The sequence below is a fragment of the Centroberyx gerrardi genome, chromosome 9 (genome assembly GCF_048128805.1).
Source record: "Centroberyx gerrardi isolate f3 chromosome 9, fCenGer3.hap1.cur.20231027, whole genome shotgun sequence".
Classification (NCBI taxonomy): Eukaryota; Metazoa; Chordata; class Actinopteri; order Beryciformes; family Berycidae; genus Centroberyx; species Centroberyx gerrardi.
In genome coordinates this window covers 2,767,932-2,777,386 of record NC_136005.1, presented here as the reverse complement: position 1 = coordinate 2,777,386, position 9,455 = coordinate 2,767,932, and positions in this window count along the sequence as shown.

The window sequence follows — 9,455 nt, the reverse complement described above, 5'->3', positions numbered from 1 at the left end:
GTGGAAACTCTGCGATCAGCTAGAGCTGCCGGTCAGTCCTCTGTTCTAATGTTGCTTGACCTATCGGCTGCCTTTGACATGGTTAACCACCAAATCCTCCTCTCCACACTCGCTGAGCTTGGCTTCTCAGGATCTGCTCTCCGCTGGTTTGAGTCCGACCTCTCAGGGAGATCCTTTAGAGTGTCTTGGAGAGTGGAAGTGTCTAAATCCCACTGCTTGTCCACAGGGGTACCTCAAGGGTCAGTGCTTGGACCCCTTCTCTTTTCAATATACACCACCTCACTTGGTGCAGTCATCCACTCACATGGCTTCTCATACCATTCAAATGCTGACGACACCCAGCTCCTCCTGTCGTTCCCGCCAGACGACCCCACAGTCTCGGCACAGATATCGGCATGCCTCGCCGATATCTCAGCATGAAGGAACGCCACCTTCAGCTTAACCTGTCAAAGACTGAGCTCCTTGTCATCCCAGCCAGTCCCTCTGTACAACAACAGATCATTATCCAGCTCGAATCAGCTCAGCTCATTCCCGCAAAGTCTGCCAGAAACTTGGGTGTCATGATTGATGACCAACTAACCTTTAAGGAGCATGTGGCTTCTGCTGCTCGGTCTGTGGATTTGCCCTGTACAACATCAGGAAGATCAGACCTTACCTGTCTGAACATGCAGCACAACTCCTAGTACAGGCTCTTGTAATACCACGCCTTGACTACTGCAACTCCTTACTGGCAGGGCTCCCGGCATGTACGCTCAAACCTCTGCAGATGACCCAGAACGCGGCGGCGCGTCTGGTCTTCAACCGGCCCAAAAGAGCACATGTCACTCAGCTGTTCACATCCCTCCACTGGCTCCCAGTCGCTGCCCGCATCAAGTTCAAATCCTTGATGCTCGCCTACAAAGCAGCAACCAAAACGGCTCCGACCTACCTGAACTCCCTCATTCAGGTCTACGCTCCCTCCCGCCCACTACGCTCTGCCAAGGAGCGGCGCCTGGTGCTGCCAGCACAACAAGGCCCTAAGTCTCTAGCCAGACTCTTCTTCTGTGGTTCCTCGGTGGTGGAACGAGTTACCAAACTCCATTCGATCTGCAGAGTCCCTCTCAATCTTTAAGAAAAGGCTAAAGACCCAGCTCTTTAGTGAACACCTTCTCACCTGATGGACTGTGTAATCCCAAAAAAACAAACAAAAAAAACAAAAAACTCTTTATCTGTCTCTATGCATTGCCTCGTAGCACCTATGTCCTGTCGGACCAGAATTTAGCTTTATGGCACTTACTCTCGTTGTTCTCTCTCGACTAGATCCTTGCTTGTGTTGTATTAAAATCTCATATGTACGTCGCTTTGGATAAAAGCGTCTGCCAAATGGGAAATAGTAAATTGTAAATTTAGGTGTGACCGGCCCTATAGATTCTAGATCTCACAACATTACTATCAAGAGCCCTTTACTTACAAAGCAGTGGCATTTTAGGGAATGAAAATATCTGTTTTTATGTGTTGAACAATGAACTTCAGGTAACATTTTTATCCCAAATCCATATTTTTTGGAATGAAATTGTGTGTGTCACGTGGATTGAAATATAAATAGCCTGCTGAACTCTGTCCTATTTCAGAAAATAAAATCCCTGTTGACCTTTTCATGGAGGTATTAACCTCTGCTTCAGCGCTCCAGACGTCTATTTACTCATGTGGGCTGCTGGTTCACTGCTCCCTCCATCCCATTACTTAATGCTCTGCTTGGCCCGGCCGTGACTCCTGCTGTGTGAAGGGCCATTCACTCTTTTCCATGTTTCACCTTTTACCTAGAAACCAGAAGGAAAGCCCCAGGAGTGTGTAACCGAAGAAAAGAAATTCACACGTTCATCTCAAATGGGTTGTATTAGTAACAATAGACAGACAGAGACAGATCTCTCCGATTTACAAGAGAACAATGTTTGATTTTCCTACCAACTAAAATTCACTCAGTATTTGGGCTGGGCTATGTTGAGTAAATATATATAGTGTTTCATAGTGTATAAGTAGTTTTGTGTGTTTTTGTTTGTTCTGAGATGAGATGATTTAATTTTTTTGGCCTTTTTATCTTTCCTGCTCAAATTTGTTGTTTTTCTTCTATTTGGTGTGTATTTTTTTTTAATCATTTTTAGCTAGGGTTTAACCAATACTGACATTTTTAGACTGAAATCGCCAATAGCCGATATTCAACATCTTTAAATTTGACCATTTTCATGCCAAAAAATAAAGTATTCATTGTTTCCCCCAGAGTTTTCTTCTCATCAGGGTGGAAAAGCCTCTGAAACAGCATTCAGACCATCATGGGACACTAAAACTCTCCACTGAAACCAGACTGATGAAATTCTTTTAGTGTCAGCAGCTCTTTAAGGCAGAGAGACCCACCACACCTGTTCAATGGTAGAGAAACTATTTAAATGAACAATTGATTTACAAAAACATTAGATTCATGAGATCAATTAACTGAATGAATTAATTAGATGAATAAATGTATAAAGAAATATCATTTTATAACCTGTTTCTTTAGCTGTGTTCAGGGAGGAACCTCCATCATATCAGAGATAGACGACATGACTGGTCGATATTTAATAAAACACCAATATCAGCCCAATATATCAGTCTAACCCTACTTCTAACACATTTTTAATACTGCTATGTTTTATGAGTGTGCACCAAAACTAAACTTTATAAGAGTAATCAACATAAATAGCCTTGTATCCTATTTCTCTTTTTCCAAGGCCTTGAAACCAGTGTGGGTGTTTATGGCTGTGTCCTGTGTGGCGCAGCTGGATTCTCCTTGAGACCCGCGCTAATGAAAACATGTTTTGCTGTCAGCGTGTCTGGACTTTGGCGTGTCCTCGCAGCTGACGGACAGGTATCCTATCTCTATCCTGTCAGTACGGCGGCGTTGCCACTCGCCGCTCGACGGGGAAATGAGTTTACGGCTCATTGTTCTGATAAAGAGCTTCGCTTTGCCAGATCTCTTATCTGGCCTCCAGCTTTGTTTTCCTCTCTGGTCACCATGCACAAGGGTTGACCGTGAAATTACCATTAAGTTTTATATTTAGCGTTAGCCATGCAGCTGATGATGATGACAGCCCACAACATCGCTTCCCTTTTCTAACCAACTATTGTGTTTACATTTCTCCAGACGTCCTTCATTTGAATCAGAGGTGTGGCTACGCAAGATTAAGTAACATTAGACTGAAGCCCAGTGAAGAAGACAAGAGGTAAGAGAGGAGGAAGCTAGTATTATGAAGCCTACAATCAGCAGTCAAGTATATGTATGGATAACTGAACAGCAGCTGAAACCGAGCCAAAGGAGAAATCCCACTTTATAGAAGATGAGTGATGACATTACTCATGAAGAAAAAATGTCTGTTCTTTACCCAGCAATTTTCTTTAATACATAATTTAAGGGACAGGAATATTTGCTCCATCAGTTCTACCTTTTCTCATGGTTCTTATTTTTTACCAAGCACTTCTCTATCATACATGATTATTGTTTTGTTTTAGTTCTACGGCTCTCGGTGGCAGAAATAAAGTCCATTAAGTTAAACCTCAATGCCAACTGAATATCCGAAAGTGCTCTCCTGATATCTTTTTACGGATCACAGACATGTAGAGTCACTGTGGAGAAACCAGTGAGATAATTGTTCAGCCTTGTTCCATTACAGGCACTTTCAGTATTTCACTATTGAATAAAAGCGGCTTTCTCATGGAAATCGTGACTCAGACTGAAAGCAGCAGAGCCAGTTCTTGACCGTGGCACCCGCCCATGCTCTCTGGGAAAACTTAAGTGGAAGTTCAGCCGCTTTGATGCATTTGGGGAAAAATTAAGGTGTTTCCTGCACAATTCATGCTGTGATGAGGAAAACACTCAAATGTGCCAGTGGACGCCTTTTAGACTGCTGCACTGCCAGGATGTTGATGGATAGACGGTTTACAAGGCCAGTTATGCAAAGGGTTTCTTATCAAAATGACCTCATATGACATTACAGTACTTCAATAACTAAACGTTTTACTGCCCCATAGCACAAAATAACCATAATATATCCATGGAGGTTGATAGTGTTATTGATCAATACCAATGACTCAACCATCACTTCACCACCTGCTGAGAGTTCTGGCTTTCAAAACTCATTTGGCCCGAACTCTGTTTTTGAACAAAAACAACCGTCTGCTGCAGTTTCAAAACTCCCATCGCTACACAAGATAAAAACTTGTTCTCAAGCCAAAAAAAGCAAGTGCCAAAGCAGTTTTATTATTCCAGTATTGTGCATGGTGACATGTCACCTCTTCACCAGACATTCCTGTTGGATCTCTGCTGTAATTAGTTTACTCCTCTCTGCTGTGACTTTATTATCTGTGTCACTTACAGGCCGCCGTAGCTCAAGAGGACCGGTGCAGGAGGAAATCAGCTCCATCAATGTTGTTACAGTTCCTATTGTTTGATATTAGAGGTCAATAAGCATCATAGATCACTTATGGCCTCTTTAATGTTAATTTGCCTGGTATGCTGTGTACTAATGCTTACCTAAAATTGGGGAAAATATCCACAATTAGTGATATTTTCTAGCGTGTCACTTCACTGCTCTAATACTTTCTCCGCTAACTCGAAATCACACGGCAATTCCTTGATGAGGAAAAAGCTCATCGGGGGCAAAACTTGAAGAAATTTACTCACTAAAAGTTTACAAGTAACCATTGAATTTATGGCTGGCTGAGCAGCAATTAGTCTGGGTGCAAGTTTAAAAAAAAAAACAGTAAATTGCTGTGCAATATCTGCAAAAAGTATGTTTGCAATAATGCATAATTTCTCATTTATGCTTGTATTTTTGAAGTTGAACAACCGGGTTTTAGCAGATTTCAAGGATGATGAAACTCACTCAAGACCTAAATGATCTGATCATCAATTCAAGGAAAATAAAAACACCACAGTTGCAGTTGGGTTTAGCCGACAGCAACGAGATGCTCATCAGCTCATCTGGGCGGGGGGGGCGGGGGGCAGGCAGGGGGTGGGGTGGGGCTTCTGTCTCCTGGGGGCCATCCAGTCCACTGTGACCATCTGAACCAGAAGTCAGGCTGACCTGGAGGAAAGAGAAGCCATTAAAAGTGTCGCTGCTCCCAAACAGCTTCAGCTTCCTCCATCTGGACGGTCCGACAGAAAGCTACTCCTTCTTTTCAGTGGGAAGGACACACTGCTGCATGTCCTGTAGGGTGTTTAAAACTTTCATCAACAGGTAAACAGATAGACATTGAAAATATTTAAACTTTTAGCAAAATATCAGATTTTGAGTCGTCTCACAACAACAGCCCACAAGAAGCCCACATGTCCTGCTATAGCTGGAAGGAGGCACAGAGCTGAAGATGACAGGTGGCTTTTCTCTTGGCTGCGACAGACAGATGTGAATGTTGTATATACTTCTATACCACAGGAATAGCATATTTTAAAAGGGCATGAAAGGATAATTCTGGTTATTTTCAGCCTGGGCCTTATTCTGCTTTTTGAGTTTTCCTTTGCCCTGTTGAACTGTATTGGAGAGCAGCAGAAGCATCTTGGCAAAAACTAGGGAAATATGTCCCAAGTTAAATAACCTGAATTATGCTTTAAGAAAGCAGCTCCAGCCTCCTCCCTCTGCAGGATGGAGGCTGGAGGGAAGATGAACCGGGTCACTGAACCCGGACTAACCTGGCTGGGTTGAGGTGCAGGGTTGACTGATCCTGAACGCAGATTAACAGCAGTTTTCGCCTTTGGCCCAACTGGCAGAGACTTTATTTACACGGATGATTTCTAGGTTTCTGTGTGAAAGGGCCACGATTACAGAAGATGACAGATTGGTTTGAGACGAGAAACAGCGCTCTTATTTTGAAACGCGGGCCTTGACATCATATTACTCAACTGATCCAGATAAACTTTTGATATGAGAATAGATGAACCTTTAAGCTACTGTTCTCCAGTTCTTTGTAGCACTGTAATACTACTATACATACTACATAGTTCTGTTGTTGGATTTGTGTAGTTTGGTCTGTATCACATGGTTCCTCAGTATGTATTGCTCTAAATAATATTTAGAGCAATACATAGTGAATTTGACTTGAGGAACCCGAGTAGTTTCATGCAGATCTGACAGGTTCTTCATAATACTGTAATGGTTCAATATATAAATTAATGGGATTTATTTGGTCTGCAGTGATTCCATACAGACATATTTGGTGTCGGGTGAAAACCTTGTATCTCCAAAATGTCGACTTTTCAAGTATATAGTTGAGTCTCTATTCTGTATTAGTTGTTTTTCAGTGAATAGGCATAAAACTTGATATAGTTCCTCAAAACAAGGTCTTTACCAGGTCTTTAAAATGGTTAATAGCTGAAGAGCAGCTATTTGGTATTGATAAGTATCTTTTTCCCAGCGTGGGAGGTTTGACCGCAGTGAGGTTAAAACTTTTGTTCCCATCACTCCCTCTGTCCTGCGACTGTAGCTCTGTGTGTGTGTGTGTGTGTGTGTGTGTGTGTGTGTGTGTTGTGTTTTGGCGGTGTCATTATGGCGACCTGCCAAACCCTCCATTGTTCCCTCTGGTCTGCTGTAACCGAGTCTTCCTGCCCGCCGTTATGTTTCATCATGCAGAAAAAGACTTGATGTGAGAGCCAATCCTCACCGCTGCAGTTAAATTCATACAAATAACATTTTCCCTCCCAGAGAAGCCTGAAAAATAAAGTGCCAGGATTTCATTTTCCGTAAAGTGTTTTTTTTTTTTAGTCTCCATCTTGTGGGGACTCGAGTCACATGACCTGGACTCGAATCGGACTTGAGTCACAATTTTAATTGCTTGAGACTTGACTTGATGCATGAAGAGAAGACTTGAGACTTGACTTGACTTGGGTTCTGGTGACTTGGGACTCGACTCTGACTTGTACTTTGATGACTTGAAAAGGTTTTAAAGTCTTGACTTGAGATCTTGTGTTTGTGTAAATGACTTAGATTGAAAGTGATGAGATTTGTTCCAGCAGACGACTGAATTTAAATTCTGTTTTCTGAATTTGTATGGAATGATTGAATTTATTGAAGTTGAAACTGATTATAGAAATCAAACTCATGATGCTCTTACCAAGTTTTTATCCTATTAAAACCATATTGCATTGAAAAGTCCTAGATATTTAGTTTTCTTTAAGATATTAAATTGATACTGGACTCTTGATTTGTTCTGACTTGACTTGCTGTTCTACATTTAGACTTGGGACTTGACATTAATGACATGGACAACCACTGATATGCTGTTTGCTCTCCCCTTAAAAAACCCTGTCCTCATAAACTTCAACAGTTTAATACTACTGACTGATAATATATAAATTTAATTTAAGGTTTATGTCAGGTCTAAACAGCTGGTAAACTCTATTCTGCAGTTAAAATAGTTTATCTGGTTCACCCTGCTTTACCTCCCTGGCTGTTCAGTTCCCATTCATGTAGTTATTGAAATGAATGATAGACGAGACAAAAACAGAGCTGTTTATAGTCTCATGCTATCCCAGCATGCCTTTCACCATGCCAAACCACCAGGATGAGCTTTCACCTCCTCTACCCGGGTCAGGTTGTTTATGAACTGTAAATCAGTCACTGTGCTATCTCTGACTCCCTCTCTCCTGTTTCAGCAGCTCAGTGCCTGCTGTATATCTGACACCTGGTGACTTTCTGTAGTAAATAGTGATGAGTGAACACAGCGTCCTGCATGTGGAAGTTCATTCCAGTTCATTCATGGAGGCTGTTTCCAGAGAGCAGGAAGGCCTTAAAGGAGAAATCCACCTCTGATCCTCTTCCACTGTTTTATACATCAGTCTGTAATCAACACATTCCAGCAGTTATTTAGTGATAAAGTGTTGTAATTTACTTTTTTGGTGAACCTACTTTTCCTCAACCTGCCTCGTCTGCTTCTACTTCTGTTAGTGATTTCCTACATTTCCCAGAATGCCTTTCAACAACCCGCAGAGAACAGGCATGAACTTGTTTCTTTCAGCTATGGGTTTTATGTGTAGGTGGAGAGAGAAATATCAATAGCGGAGCGAGAGTTTTTCCATTTGAGAAAAAGTTCGTCTCCTCTTCCTCCAACCCAACCTGTCTCTCTGCTGCAGTGCATTCTGGTCTCTCTCCTGCTCCTGTGGTGGAGAAACTGGTCTCTCTCCTCTTCTCCGATGGATTCCTCCCTGTATGATTGTTGAACGTCTCTTGGTGCAAAATGGCGGCTCTAGAAAGAAGCCCTCGCTCTTTGATTCTGAGGGACTGACACCAAAACCTGACGTTTACCGCTGATGTTTTACATCCTGAAACATTTTCTCATATCAAACTCCGTTGTAGCTGCTGGAAATATTTATTTATTTTTTATTTTTATTTTAAGATTTATTTGGCAGGGACAGTACACATCAATCAACATTTTAGTTCACACTTCAATGTAAATGTGTCAGAGTTAGCCAAGAGGCTAATTTACATCTGTAGTCCCCGGGCAGGTCAACAACATAACAATAACAATAAAGTTAAAAAAGAAAAAAAACAGTACATTATGTTAGGAAACATTAACAGTACAGCAGCATTAAAAAGAATCAGTAAATGCAAATATCTGGAGGTGACGTCACCTCGTCTACGATTGGCCGGTTATCCACCAAGAAGAAAAACACAACAAACTACTACATGGAGCCAGGAATGAAAAGAATTTCACCAACAGCTGTTTTAGGGTGAACTTTTCCTTTAAAGGTTCCATAATATTCAGTTTTAATGATTTTGTTTTCACATACACTACGACTCAGGAAAGGATTTTGTTTAGTGAGCAGAACCAATCAAGACCAAGTCCAGTGATGTGATGTGAGTCTGAAACTGCATGGAAAAAAAAATGGACGGATTTTTGAAAATGCAATAAACAAAATAAATAAAATTTAACCACTCAAACAAAATGAAGTTGAACACCTTTATTAAGCATTTTAATCATGAACAGAGGAAAATGTGAATTCCTGTAACAGAGCCTCTTTAGCAGAACTAAATGTGGTTGAACTTGCTGTCCGTCTCTCTCCAGTGAGATGAAACTGTTTGAGAGGAATCTGCCATCTGAAAGACAACAGCGCCCCCAGCTGCTGGGAGGGCGGAGCTACAGTTCACCACACTTTATTTTGGCTTTTCTAGTTGATTCAGTTTTGACTGTAGCTTCACCACTAATGAATAATAATAACGTGATATTTTATTGCGCTCTGTAGGGAAATCCTCTTATCTCTCGTCCCCTTACAGCTCAGTGAGAGTTGGGGGAAAAATAGTAGAAACATTCTTATAGTTTTTCTCAGTTCTTCACACCAGAAGCATCACCTGAAGTGGGAAGTCTTGTTTTCTCCTGTGAAGTCGAGTTCTGGGAGCGATTAACAAAGTGCCGGTCAGCGTTTAGCAGAGAGGAACCAGCAGCTCCCGAGGCAG